The sequence below is a fragment of the Pinus tabuliformis genome, chromosome X, assembly GCF_031772625.1.
Source record: "Pinus tabuliformis cultivar Carrire ecotype Pingquan chromosome X, CPIR1, whole genome shotgun sequence".
NCBI lineage: Eukaryota > Viridiplantae > Streptophyta > Pinopsida > Pinales > Pinaceae > Pinus > Pinus tabuliformis.
The window spans coordinates 295,683,942-295,699,285 of NC_142308.1; the positions used below are offsets into that span (position 1 = coordinate 295,683,942).

Genomic DNA, 15,344 nt, shown 5'->3' on the forward strand with positions numbered 1-15,344 from the left:
CCTTGAGCGCTTTCATGGTAAACATTTTTAAATCTGCTTTCCATTCTACAGATAACGTTAGTTTCACTCTTGGACGATGCACCTCTGACCAATAACGTTTAGTGCGCGCGTCTACCACTGGTTTCTAGCTTCTTCCAAACTGGACTCAAAACCTTTCTCCTCTCCATAATGTTTTAGTCATAGGATTTCCTACACAGTCACACAGTCATAGTGATTAGGTTAATGCATTATGGTAGAAGAACTACGCATTGAGAAAAACATAGTTGATCTCTTCGCTTTGTAATTTTTCACCGCACAATTTTGATGAGATTTTCCAATTCTAACAATGTGTAAAAATATATTTGCTATGTAATCTCTCACTGCACCCGAGAAAACACAGTTGAAATTCCATAATATCCCAATAATCCACAAGCTTGATTAGATCAGCGACTTCACTCATAAATGCAGAAATAGTCGAACTCGCCATTGTGGAAGGCAATGAAGATGAAGATGAATACTCCTCAGCAAGATTGTCCCCATTGTCCCCAACCACTTTCACTTCCAAACTTTGAGCAACAGGAATTGTTGCAGCATTAGAGGATCAATGAACTCCAACTTGCTCGTCCACACGTGATTTATAAGAAGTTGGCCGAGAACCCTGATATCGCTTGTATTGTGCTGCAAAAGGCCGATCGAAGTGAATTCCCGACAATCTCCAAGCCAAGTCTGAACCCCATGAGTAGGCCCTGGAATTTGAAACCCTAATGTGATGCTGCTAACTAACCAGAGAACTTAATAATCCAATGTTGTTTTCATTGTTTGCTTCTACTAACAAAGGCATAGTCACAGACATTGTGGGATCAGTCACCATGAGTGTTCTGCAAGAATTCGAGATTCTTCAAGTTTGATGAGACTCTCATGACTTTTGAAGGTCCGTCATTTGAAAAATACAAAGCATCTAGCTTTTCTTTGATAGAAAAAGGTGTATGGTCTGAAGAAGATGATGAATGTGTGGACGCAACACCCAAAACAATAGAATCACTCATGAGAAGCAAGTCTACCAATTTGGCTCCATGAATTCCTTATTGTACTGTAACAACTCTCGTGGGTATCCCTGAAATCCTCTATAACAAAGACTTAAGGCGCATAATAAACACTGAGGTTGTAGAAATCTGCTCAGTTGTGCTCAATTTTAGCATTACAGATTTAAAGGATCACTAACTATGACCATCAGTCCCTCCCTCAGCGCTGGGGTTTCTCTCATTCTGATGTGAATGGAGCATTAACGAGTTTTTTTATTATTCTCCACTCCGCTCGAATCGTCGATTTGAAGCTTGAACTTTAGAGAAAAGGTCAGCAATTGGATTCTCATATGTGAGACCTATAGGACAAAAAACACTAGTTGTGAGTACATTCATAGACGATTTCAGTCTTGCATTAATCTCTAGTTTTTCAAGCATGCATAATGGAAAAACTATGAATTCAGTTGAAGTTTCCCTAGTTAAATACAAGACTAATGTTATTGTAAGGCGCATCTTTGAAAGGTTCACTCAGATGTGAAGAGGCGCACCTAGTCCAAATTGATTATTTTCTGATTGAATTATTGTTTAATATTCAAAATGCTAATCACTAGAGTTTTGCCCCAATAATCTGAAGGTAGAAGATCAAAGCTGATAAAACTCCCTATGTGCTTATTGCTAATAGGGATAAACCAGCGCTAAGAGAGAAGTATATGTATGCAGAAAGTAAAATTGTATTGATTTGGAAATTAAAAGAATTCTTTAGTTATTTGTTTTGCTTTCCTTAAGAACTATTGCACATTGATTATTGATCTGGTGCATTTATTATGGCTCAAATTGACAAGTTATTAGAGTTATTGAGAAATATAATTGTGTCTACTACTGAAAGCACAGTGATAGTCAATAAGAACACTTTGTGATATTAGAACCTATTTGCAGTATACATAAGAGAAAGTAGAATTTTGGCAGCTTGATAGCTACAACAAGATGAGCTACATAAGCGTAGCCATCATTCTGAACCTGTTTCTGTTCAGAACATTCAAACAGACTCCCATAAGAAGCAAGTTGATTCAGATCAGACGCCTAATTAAGCAACAAAATTGCATGCAGAAGTAGAAAATTTAGCCTGTACTTCCCAATAAAATCATCATACCTTTGGACGAGCTTTTCCACAACAAGCACATAATAGGTCTTGGGTATGATAATGAGGCATCCTTTCATATTCCATATTATTCCAAGCCCTTTTAATTTCAAAGTGTTGGATTTCTTCATGGTGTTCACCTTCACCTATTCCAAATTCTAGTCCTCCACATTCGCAGCCAAAAGTTGTTAAATGCCACAATTGTGACCGAGTTGGCCATATGAAAGATCATTGTTTTGATCTTCATTCGTGCAAGCATTGTGATCAACATACTCATTCTTCACACCGATGCTTCAAAAACAAGCCTGTTGTAAGAACAAAGATTCATCTTGGATGGATCGCTTCTTGAAAATGGGCTTCAATAACCAAGAAGATATTTCAGTCATATGTTAGAACTTGTTCTAGAGTATTGAACAGTATTGCAGTCAATTTTTCTCCATCATCTCACATTGCATCTGAGAGGGGGGGAAGTGATGGTCATATACAAGCTTCAAAGCCACATCAAGTGAACCTGAGCCACAACCTACCATACCAGGTTTAGAATTGTAGCGAGAGACAAAGATGCCCCTGAGCATGCCTTTGGTTGGTGGTTAGCTTTAAACCATCTATGCAGGGTTGAGACCTCCCTTTTCAAGTTGAGATTCTCCATATTCAAAGAATTGGGGACACTTTCTCTAGCCGAAGCCTTCAACTTCTTTCTTGTTCTGGAAGAGTTCCAAGAATTGCATTAAGCATTCCAGAGTTTGTGGTCATCCTTAAACCACCACAGGTTGTAGATATCCCTTTTCAAGGTTGAAGGTCTCCTTATTCAAAGAATTACGAGCACTTCCTCTATTAGAAGACTTCAGCTTTGTGCCAAATTTGAAAGTGTTCTGGGCGCTGCATTAAGAGTTCCACTGTTGGTGATAATCATAAAACCACCCCCTCATACCAACATTTCAGACAGCCCATTAAACCTATTGTTGCCATGCATTTTTGCACATTTTGTATTACAAATCTCTTATTGGACTCATACATACCCATTCTAATTAAAGAAGGGGGTGTGGGGGGGGGGAATGTTGGACACCTAATCCTCTAAGGGTTGGTGTGGAAGTTGAACAACCAAAGGGAGTCGAAGAGACCACTTGGAATATGAATCCAAGGGTCACAACAATGTACTATAAATTGATATCATACCAATAATATATGCATTCAATGTTTAACTTTCATATCTTTTGTTAACATTCAATGTATGTTTAACACCTTCTGTTGGTCCCTCCACTTCCTCTACCTCTTTACCTTCTTATAATCAACCTCTCATCCCATCCATTAACATTACTCAAAGACAATCGTCGAGTGATCAGTAGCACTACAGGAGCATCTTATACAACGGCTCAATCACCACCATCCCCCACATTTTCTACTATTTCCTCTACCCCTAGTACTTCTATAATGTCCCAAAGACCATGGAATAACCCTGGGGTAGTACAAATGGCTCCACCATTAGACCCTCCTCCGAAACACCTGGAAAGGTGGCTTCCTAAGTTTAATTGGGATGATGGCTTCCACGTAGAGGAATATCTTCATAATTTCATGTTAGCCATCAATATGAATGGATTTACTGAAGAAGATTGTGTTGTAAGCTCTTTCCATACACATTTGAAGGACCTGTAGGATCCTGTTATTTTTCTCTTCCTCCCGGATCAATAACAAATTGGGATATGTTTGAGAGAAATTTTTGTTGAAATTTGGTGATGACTAAACAACTGCCAAATTGATTAATGACTTATCAAATATTAAGACCAATCCAAATGAAATAATCAAAGATTTTAATTCCAGATTTAACAAATTGTTGAATAATATCCTAGACACTTCTATACCATGGAACGATGTACAGATTGAATGGTATATCTCTTCTCTTCCTTTAAACATTACTATGTTCGTAAATAGAGCCAAAAAAATAGTATTTCTTTATAACATGAAAGAAGCTCTATCTGTAGAAAAGAGAATCCTTTCTCTTGAAAAGAAAACTACCCTTGATGAAAGAAAGCAAACCAAAAAAGTTACTTTCAAGGATGAATCCAAGAAGAAATCTCCCAAGTATCATTTTGACTTGGAAGGATTATAAAAGGTTTTGAAGACAATGTCTAATGAAATGGTAAAAATTAAAAAACAAGTAGTTGAAACCTCTAAAAATCCCTTTCATATTTTCAAAAGGACTCAACCATCACAGTCACAACCACCTACCATTATATTAAATGTTGAATCTGATCAAGAGGATGAAGAGGGACAATCAACTTTATCTATAAGAAGAAGAATTAGTAGAAACTCATGGTTTATGGTATTTCATCCTAACTACTTCAGAAAATGAAGAAGAATAAGAGGCCCTACTAGTAAGTACTAGAAGTAAGGGACTCGTTGATTCATCTCAAGCAAATAAAAAAAAAAATTCCCCTACTTTCCCTAATCAGGAAAAAAGCGTAATTAAGAAGTCATCTACTCCTTCTTCAAATTCTCTTCTGGCTACTTCTAAATCTCCTTCTTCATCCAAGACTTTCATAATCTCTGACACTATGGAATATAATATTGTCGAGGACATGAAAAAGGTCAAAGAAAACATTTCTCTTTATCAGGTTAGTAAATTAAAACAACAACATAAGCTTTTACTTAAACAATTGAATGTAGTTCCTGCGTCTCCATTACCTACTGTTGTCACTGCAAAGGCCTCAAAAGGGAAAGGTAAACCTCCTAATGTCTCTTCAGATAAAATTGACTCATCAGATGCCATTTTGATTGGAGATGAATCAAATTCCCATACTCCTCCCTTTTTATTAACTTTTGAAATTTTTAACAAGAATGTTCATAACTTTCTAGTGGATTTTGGTGCATCATCAAATGTCATGCCTTATGTGGTATGTCTTAAATTAAATATGTCACCATAGAAATTTGTTTTTTAGATTATTCAATTAGATTGCACAAAAGTCAAATTTTTGGGAGAAATGGTTTTTTTTTTAATAATATTAGCTTCCAATTCAAAGGTTTGTCAAATAATAGATATATTAGTTGTAGAATTCCTGAATTTTATAGTCTTATTCTAAGTAGACACTGGTATGAAAAACTACATGGTTACTTTGAAACTGATTGGTCACACATGTGGCTTCCCTACAATGGAAAACCAAATCAAATTCATGGTGATAGGAAAAACACATGAAACATTTAGTGATTGGTTTTGATGAAGAAAACGAACCAGTAGTTTTTACAAACAATATTCTTGGAAGTTACTCTTTTGAGTCTTTCTTTGTAAATATGCAAGCACAATAATCTCCTTTTTTAGTTGATTTTGTCTCATCTCAAATTAAAAATTTCTCCAAAACAGATTCTTCTAAGTGTATTAATGTTGTAGAAAACCTTGTAAATAATCATGATAGTGTATTTTGGACTTTTTATTTTCATGGAGCGAAATTTAATGAAGGTGTAGGAGCTGGCTGCATTTTGGTTAATCCTTATGGAGAAAAAACTAGGTTGGCTTGTAGATTAGAGTTTGAATCTACCAATAACATTGTCGAATATGAAGCATTGGTACATGGATTACAGAAGGCTTTTAGTCTTGATATCAAATACCTTAAAGTTTTTGGTGACTTGAAGATTCTCATTTCACTACATTCAACATAGCCCCTATCCCAAGAATACAAAATGCTAGTGCTGACCTACTAGAAAATGTTTCTTCCAAAATCATTCCACCTGAAGATTTCAGTCCAGATACATTTTCTATTGAATTAGTTTTTTTCCCCTCCATTCCAGACAACATAACTAATTGGAGAGTGTTTAATGATCACAATTACATCTTGAGTTTTCTAACATCTGGAGGGTCTTACTCTGATTAGATTATCGATGAAGATGAACATGACAAGCAATTGAATAAATATTATGAGGAAAATGATTTACCTAAACGTATACTGAAATTAGAAGATTTATATGATCTAAAAGATATGTTCATAAAGGTAACTAATTGCAAGCTTCAAAGTTCAACTCTGAGATTTGAATTCGTGAACTTAAGATCCGATCATGAGCCTCAGAACATCAATTTGGGCCTTGGAATTTCACGAGATGAAATATCTCCTTTCATTCATTTGTTAAAAATATGCAATGATATATTTTCATGGAATTATGATGATCTGAAAACCTATGACACATCCATCATTCAACACACCATTCCTATGCTTCCAGATGTCAAGCCAATTCAACAAAACCTTAGGAAAATCCACCCTAACTTGGAAGCTTAGATTAAAACTGAATTGATTAAGCTTCTTAAAGATAAAATAATTTTTTCAGTTAGACATTCTAAGCGGGTCTCAAACCTTGTGCCAGTTGGAAAGAAAAATGGAGGTATTTGTATTTGTATGGATTTTAAAAGTTTGAACAAATCTTGTGAAAAGGATAACTTTCCTTTGTCCCCAATGGAACAAATTTTATAATTTTTTGTTGGTTCTGAACTAATGTCTTTCTTAGATTACAAATGGATTCTTGTATATCCAGGTGACAAACTCAAAACTACATTTAGGACTATGTGGGGGACATATTCTTATCTAAAAATTCCTTTCAAACTGATTAATTCTAGAGATACTTTCCAAAGAGCTATGGATATTTCTTTCAGAGGTTTGATCAATAATACAATTGTAGTGGATCTATATGACATTAAAATTTATTACAAACAAAGAGGTAATAATTTACATGATTTAAAACAGACCTTTGAAAGATGTAGAAAGTTTGGAATCTCCCTAAATCCTAAAAATCCATTTTTTCTCCTCACGAAGGAAAACTTCTAGGCGTTATAGTGTCTAAAAAAGGAATCTACATAGATTCAGATAGAATTAAGGTAATATCTGAAATACTGTTACCACACAACAAAAAATCCATGCAATCCTTCCTTGGACAAATTAATTTTGTTAAAAGATTTGTTCTAGACTTCTCTCAAATTGTACTTCCTTTACAGGCTATGATTAAGAAGAAATCAATTTTCAAATCGGGGTTGATTGAAAGAAAGAAATTGATTCAATAAAATAGGCAATCATTGATGCCCCTTCGTTATAAACCCCTAATTTTTCCAAACAATTCATTCTTTATACTTTTGCTTCCTAACAATCCTATGCAGCAGTCTTGACTCAAAGTAATGAGCAACAAATTGAAGATCCAATTTCCTTCTTTAGTTCCAATTTACAGGGTGCCGAGCTAAATTATTCAGAGGTTGAGAAGCAAGCCTTTGTAGTCTTCAAATCCATTAAACATTTTAGGCCTTTCCTCCTAAAAACACATGCGAAAGCAATTGTTCCTTTCCCTACTATCAGACAATTACTTATCTATAAATAATTGGGAGAGAAAAGGGAAAATTGGGTTACTGCTATGCAAGAATATGTCCTAGACATCAAACCAGCTAAAATAGTAAGGGGTCAATGTTTTTTCATGTTAATTACTGGATCTTATGACAATTCAACTTATGAATATTCAGGTAATAATGTCCAAGTCACAGAGGTATGTCCCATCAATACTGAATCTAAATATGTTGATCTTATATTTTACTTGAAAAATGGTTATTCTCCATTAGAACGCAATTACAAAAAGAAAAGAGTTGTTAGACTTAAAGCCAATCAATATCAACTTGTCAATGATGTCTTATTTAAAAAAATTATGATTTTCTTTAGTTTAGATGTCTAGAAAAGTTTGAAGCTAAAAAGGTCTTGCAGGAGCTATATGATGGACCAGCTAGTGGACACTATTACAGAGACACCACTGCTCATAAAATTATGTATGTTGGACACTATTGGTCAAATTTATTTAGGGACACTCATGCCTATATTAGAAAATGTAAATTCTGCTAGACTTCTTCAGGAAGACAGAAAAAACTAGTCTTACCTTTACATCCAGTTAACATTGAACAACCTTTTGAACAATGGGGACTCGACATAATAGGTGAGATTTTTTTTAATGTTTCCAAGAACCATAAATACATATTGACTGATACAAACTATTTCACCAAATGGGTGGAAGCAATACCCCTCAAGGTGGCCAATTTTGAAAACATCATTGAATTTATTGATCAATTTATTGTTACCGGGTTTGGTCTTACCAATGCCCTTATTTTTTATAATGCATCTTATTTTTCAAGAAATACCATTATTGAATTTTCTCTTAAAAGAGGTTTTAAACTTAAGTATTCTGCAAATTATTACCCTCAAGGAAATGGCTTAGCAAAATCTACTAATAAAATTCTCATCAGAAAAATCAAAAGAATAGTTGACCAAAACCAAAGAAATTGGCACAAAGCTCTATTTTTTGCTTTATGGACTGATAGAATCACTCATAAGTTGTATATAGACACTTCTCGTTTCAAATTATTGTATGGAAAAGAAGTTATTCTACCTCCTAATCTAGCTATTCCATCACTAGCCCTAGTGTAATCCATTGAAGAAAAACCTTCTTCTACTTTACAATTAAGAATATCCCAAATTATTAATCTAGTGGAAGAAAGAGATAAATATAGACAAGTCCATGATCATCGTCAACAATTGGTTAAATATTCTTTTGATGCAAGTTCAATTACTAATATTTTTTTTGAAATTGGCGATCTAGTTCTGAAATGGGACAAAGCTCATGAATAAAAAGGTAAATACACTAAGTTTCAGATATTATGGCTAGGCCCATTTCATATTGTTGACAAACTAGGCCCATCAACCTTCATCCTCCAATATCTATAGGGAAAGAGGGATGATCTTCCCGTTAATGGACTACTTTTGAAAAAATATTTTTCTTAAGGATACTTATCCTTTTGTAAATATGTAAATAGCCACATGTATATATTAGTTTCTTTAATCCTGGTAATGTTAGGTAATACACTTTTGTCTTCACATTGGGGTATCTCATCATTTACATGACATTTGAATGATTAGAGAAGAGATCTTAGAAAGTTGATTATAACTTTGAAGTTTCGCAGCATCTATTACAAAGCTCTAAAATCCTTATATCCATCAAATTATAAATGTTTCATAACTTGAAAACTTTATAAAGTCAGGTTATCCTATGATTCGTCATGAAAAGGTTTTCTTTAAAAAGTAAAGGCTACTTTGAAGTTTTAGCATATTTTGGCTTCAATTGTCATCCATTACTCTAAAGGAGTGAATATACCTCCCCATCCACTAATTTTAAATTGTTTGAGTGTAATTCAAAAATATATAAATATTGAGAGATAGAGGTCTCATCATGAGCCAACTTACCATGATGATGGGAAACCAATTACATTGACATTATCAACATTGGTCACTAAACTAGGATAATGGCTTATGGTTATATAACCATTAGACAAGAGGTCTCATCACGAGCTGACTTGTTCAATATCATTATAACCTGTGAATGACATTATCATCATCTGGTTACCAAGGCAAGAAAATGACTTTCAAGTAAGCTAAAAAATAAAATTCTACAAGAAAAGTTTAAATACCTCTAAGAATATTACTATAAGTGGATGGGATACTCGTATATCTTTGGTTAAATGGTAACCTTATTGAGGCTATGGATTCCTGCTGGTAGCAGTGGCTCTACTAGTGACAAGTACGTATATCTTAAAAGCTAAGATTCTATAGTTCTTCACTTTATCTTTATAAATGATTAAATGACCAACAATGGTAATAAATATTTTCATAAATAAACAGGTTATGAGATAATTCACAAAATGATGAGTCCTTTTATTCAAAATAATCTTTATCAACCAAAACTTCAAGTATTCTTACCTTTTTAAGTATTTTCCTTTCTAAGGCTTTTCCTTTAATAGTTTAAAATTTTATTTATTTTTAACAGAGATAATTGTTTTTCGCAGTACGTCGCCAATTGTTGTACTACTCAACAACCCCCCATTAAGGTTAATAGTACAACTGATAAATAATGGGGACCCTTTTAAGTTTAGGATAAAATCCTTTAAGTTTCAATAAAATAATATAATATAGTTTCATTTTTCTAAAAATCTTGACTAAAATGAGAAATCTCCCTTATCGGAACCTTTATAGCAGAGCTTAGGTCCATGACACATATTCGCAAATATTATATATTTTTTTAAATCCCTTATCGATAGAACTTTATTAGGGTATTTCAAATATGGTAACATGTCATGTTAAGAAAAGTTGCGATTAGACTTTCCCTGATTAAAGTTTTCATGTGTTTTAAGCCTAAAAGTAACAATGCGCCTTTTCATGATTATAATAATTAAGGCCTGACCCCACAACACTTCCATGTAACATTTATCATAGCTTCCAAATATCATAATTTTAAATGTAAACCTCATATCGCTAATCTTTGATATTGCGATCCCTCGATCCTCAGATATCCCTTCTCTATTATCCTCCAATATACAACATCGTCGATACAGCAATAGTCACAAGGCTCTGATCCTCTGACCGCCAATCTCCGATAGCCCCAAACCTTTGATCTCTCATAAACCTCCCGCTATTCATATCAGAACTCTCATATCGGGACTTTCCAATCAGTTGTTATCCTTTCACACCTCTGATGCCAAACCTCTAATACAGGATCTCCAATACCTCTTCCTGCTTATATTTTTAGCTGTTACACTCTAAAAGCCTATCGGAGGATGAGAATATTGCATGTTTCAACAATACAACCATAAGATTTCTATGATAAAATCCTCTGATATGTCGACGTGTACCAAGGCGCATGTGAATCCACGTTTTACCATCCAATGGACGAATGTAACGAATTTATGACTTCGAAGTTATTAATGGTTTCATTATTGCGAAGCAATATCATAAGATTTTACTCATGAAAGGTCTAGATTCATATGAAATTGGTTATTTTCTCTAAGTAATTATTCAGTTAGAAATTTCTACTTATTCTTGTATTTCTCTTTGCAAGCCAGTCCCGATAAGAAAAATTCAGCAGAAATGGAAATATTCAGTGCCAGAGAGATTTCAAACAATATCATAGAATCAATCAGTGACAACCTATTACATGCCAACCTAATTTCAAACTGCCTTCAGGATACTTTACCCGATGTAAAATTGTTGACTAAAGCATGACAAGAATCAGTGAAAACGAAGGTTGTGAGGAACAAAAATATGTCAAATGTTGACTTGGAATGCCATTGGCATTTCCTAGTAAAACTGCATAGTCAGTGGCTGATGCTGAGGTGTCTCCCCAACACAACCATTCATCTTCTTCCAGCACTCAACGATGCTCTATTCACTACACGGATCTGCATACAACCTCATCATCCACCTAAATTATAGCCAATGACAAATATATGTGAGATTTAGCAGCGAATGGAAGAACAACCTTAATCTTAGTCATAGTCAAGTTGTCACAACTTCACTCTATTATTATCTTTGTATTTTATTTTAAGTGTGGTTTTTTAAAACCGCTCCAATATTTTATGTCATTTTTCTATATTTGTATTTTGATTACAAACTATAAATCCCCATCATTGTCATGAAGAAGGGGTTATGAATTTTTGCGAGAAATATTTTGGTTTGCACTATTGTAGCTTGAAGAAATCTTAGTAGAAAGAGGAACCACTACTATTTCACTTATTATCAGAGTTAACGTTTATCGGGTACTACTATCTAAATACTAGTACTTTGTTTATGATTTGAATGGTTACTGTATTTGTTTTTATCATATATGTTTTTGCAAACAATTGGGCATTTATCACTACTGATGTCTTTGATTGAAATCTTTCAAGTATATGTACGAACAATGATATCCTATATGTGCAATGTCTTTCAACAACTAATTTAATTAAATTATTTATCTTTATTTGTTTTAACCTCATGAATGATTTGATTATCTATATTGTAATGTTAAAGTGAGATCTTTCTAAAGTCACATATACAGAGAAAGATTTTCCTGGGATATTTATTATAAGTTTATTTATTATTTCTGAATTTTATTCACATCATTACCCTCACACTTATATATTTCTCATCCACCTTTTATCTTTTACAAAGGGAAATTGGTCCCATAAACCCAGTTGGAGTTACCATTCCAAACAGAAAAGGAGTTTCCCTAAGTTCCCGTTCCAGTGGTTTTCCCCGATGTTGACGCAGAGATTTTCGAGCCTTCAACACTTTGTTATCTTTTTAGCTTGTTTTCCCCTCAAAAGTACATCTCTTGACTCAGAAAACAATCTATTTCCAGATCTAGTTTTTGTTGAAGTACAATCTTGTATTATGTTTCTAGTTTGGTTTCCTTACTGGAAAATCAAAGATAGAAAGTAGTGCTAGTGTTTGCACTTCTCATGAATAGTCAAAAGTTTTTATTTTCAATATGTGTGTGTGTAACATACTTTTTTATTTATAATATAGGACGAGATTTGTATTATTTTTAGCAAGGAATATTGAACATTTGACTTGTAGCCTTCCACTAGGGAAATCATGTTAGCATCACAGGTATATTCCTTTCCACTAAAATAAATAAATAAAATAAGTAGCACATGTATATTCCTTTCCTAAATAAATAAAATAGTTGCATAAAATCAATAGTATGATAAAGTGTGTAGATTAAATTATGAACCTATACCTACATCAATCCCAAGTTGTAGTAATATTTCTTGTCAACAAAGAAACAAAATATAACATTCTAAACACTTTTAATGTAGAAGAATCCACCTATAGGAGTGGTTTAGGCTTAGAGTTCATGGTTGGAGTTTGAAATCCATGTTAGAATTAGAAATTTGGTCCTCGCTTTTGATTTTTGTCTTAATCATTGCCACATCATTTTAAATTTTCTAAATAAGATATTTTCTATAGTTTTGTTTCTATATATATGTATGTTTCTATAAAAAAAAATAACAAAGATTCAAGAAATAATACTTATTGGATGATAATTATCATTGATTATAGATCGAATTACCACTTTGTATACTTGCATGAAAATTATCAATGATTATGGATAAACTTGCCACTCTAAACATATTTTAAAAACGAGACCTAAAATGATGATGAGAGTTTGTCACTTGAGATAGAGAAGGCATAAAACATGATATATCTATGCACATAAAATCACAAGCTATAGAATATCTCAATTAACTAATGGAGTTCATGGTAAGTGATACTAGAATTATTATCAAAGTACTTTTATTGATTGAGCAACATACTTTGTATAATTGCATACTAGACTCTCTTTGAGTGAAGAATAGCTAATAATTGGATTACTTTCTCATCATAGTTTTATGCATACATAGGTTATGCTATTTCAGACATATATGCATCAATTTATGTAAAATACAATTGGAATTATCTAAAATACTCTTGAAATTATTCTTCATCTTATTCTTTCTATTTGGCTATTATGTTAAATATTCTTTGATGGCATAAGCTTTGCTATAAACATTTCATGTATTTGTTTCAATATGAAAACTTGGAAATTATGTAGGACACATATATTTTGGTTTAAATTATGATGGACCTTAATGCAACTTAATATTGTTTATCTCATTGTATGTATTAAATGAACTTATCAACTAAGTATCATTTTACTTTTCAAGAGTAAGTGATAGAAAGAGAAATGAGTCAAAGTTAAGGGAAACAAAAACAAGATATGAAACTATATTGTCCTTTTTTTTCCTTGCTACTTAATACCATAAACATTGTTGAAAGAAGTTATCATTGATGTCAAAAATTTTCCAAGAAAAATATAATTTGATACCCTTTCTTGAATGCATTTTTTCTCCACTCACCTAGATCACATTGAAGGATGGCATAGACGGTTGAAAAGATTAATCTAAGATATTTTCAATGGTATATGGAACTTCCTCTAACTCCTCATGTTTGTGGAGATATGAATTTTTTATGTTTATATATTACTTCCCCAAAAGTTAGGTTGGTCCCCAAAATAATTTGAAAAGTCCCACACTTTTGAATATGTGTGTGTGTGTGTAGGCGGGAATTTAGGTATTTCATTGAAGAAAAATTTAGATGTGTTTAAGCATTAAAAATAAGGGCTTGTAAGGATTATAGCTCATGAACTGTAAGTCAAGAAGAGTTAATTTGAAGTGATTTCCTTGGGGAAAAATTTTCGCACATGTTTAAGGGTTTTTAGGATGGTCTTAGACTACTTTGAGTATTTTATTGTGGAGCTTATTTCTTTGGAGGAGAAAAGAAAGTTGTTCCAACCATATTTGGAGTAGATCAAGTCATTTTAAGGAAAATTTCAGTTATTGAAAGAAGGCAACATCACTTGGATTGAGGGAACCTATCTTGAAGGTCTTTTGGAGTATGTCTTTGGTTAATTATTAAGTTATGATCTGTAACAACAGTGAACAACAAATATTGCTATAGCTTTTCCTCTTATGTAGTGTAAGTGAGAAGGGAAATATCCCTGGTAAGAGAGTCATAATTTCTCTTTATTAAAGAAAGGGTAATAGGGTGGTGCAAGGTAAGGTATTTGTAGCTTCCTTTGGGTTCAAGCCTATAAATTAGGAGGTTAGTGCCCACTTCCAACAAGTGTGGGTAAACTAGGGGGTTGTAGCCTCCTTCAAGTTAGTACCTGTAAACATTGAAACTATCTAAGATAACTTTCATGCATAAATTAATGTGTTTTTTATAAGTATTATTTTCATGTTGTCTTTAAAGTTTTGAACAATTATTAAAAGCATCCAATACTGATTCAACCCCGCCTCTGAAAATTGGTTATATTTTCAAAAAATTTATCAAAGAAGGTTACCTTCAGAACAGTCTAATCACTATAAGGGAGATCGTGAACAAATATGGATAAAATGGAAGGCCTTTCTAGAAATACAATTAAGGTGTTTTATGGAAATGACTATGCATTATAGATAAATAACATGTAAAGTTACTTGAAGGCATTATTTAGTTATAAATGAAGGGATCATCATCAAATCACATGTAAATTGTTAGAAATTGTTAAGATCAAGGTGGTGGGGTGCAATATATCTAAAGAGGTTTAGGATAATATCAAAAGTCTTTATGAATGATATTAAAATGTAAAACATGTCAATATTCAATGACCCATAGTATAATTTGAAAATGTGAAAATGAATGAATCAAAAGATATTGTAACCTATTTACTCAAAGTAGGTCAATTTGTCAATGCTATCATAGGATTAATAAAATATGTTCAAGAATCATTGATTGTACAAAAAGTGTTCATATCGCTTCCTTGAGATATGATGCCAAGGTATATTCCATATGAGAACCCAATAATTT

General features: G+C 33.1%; 1 pseudogene; it reads right to left on the reverse strand.

The window, feature by feature from the left end:
* Positions 1-319: 319 nt before the first annotated feature.
* On the reverse strand, positions 320-850 carry LOC149139567 (uncharacterized; annotated as a pseudogene).
* Between the last annotated feature and the right edge of the window lie 14,494 nt (positions 851-15,344).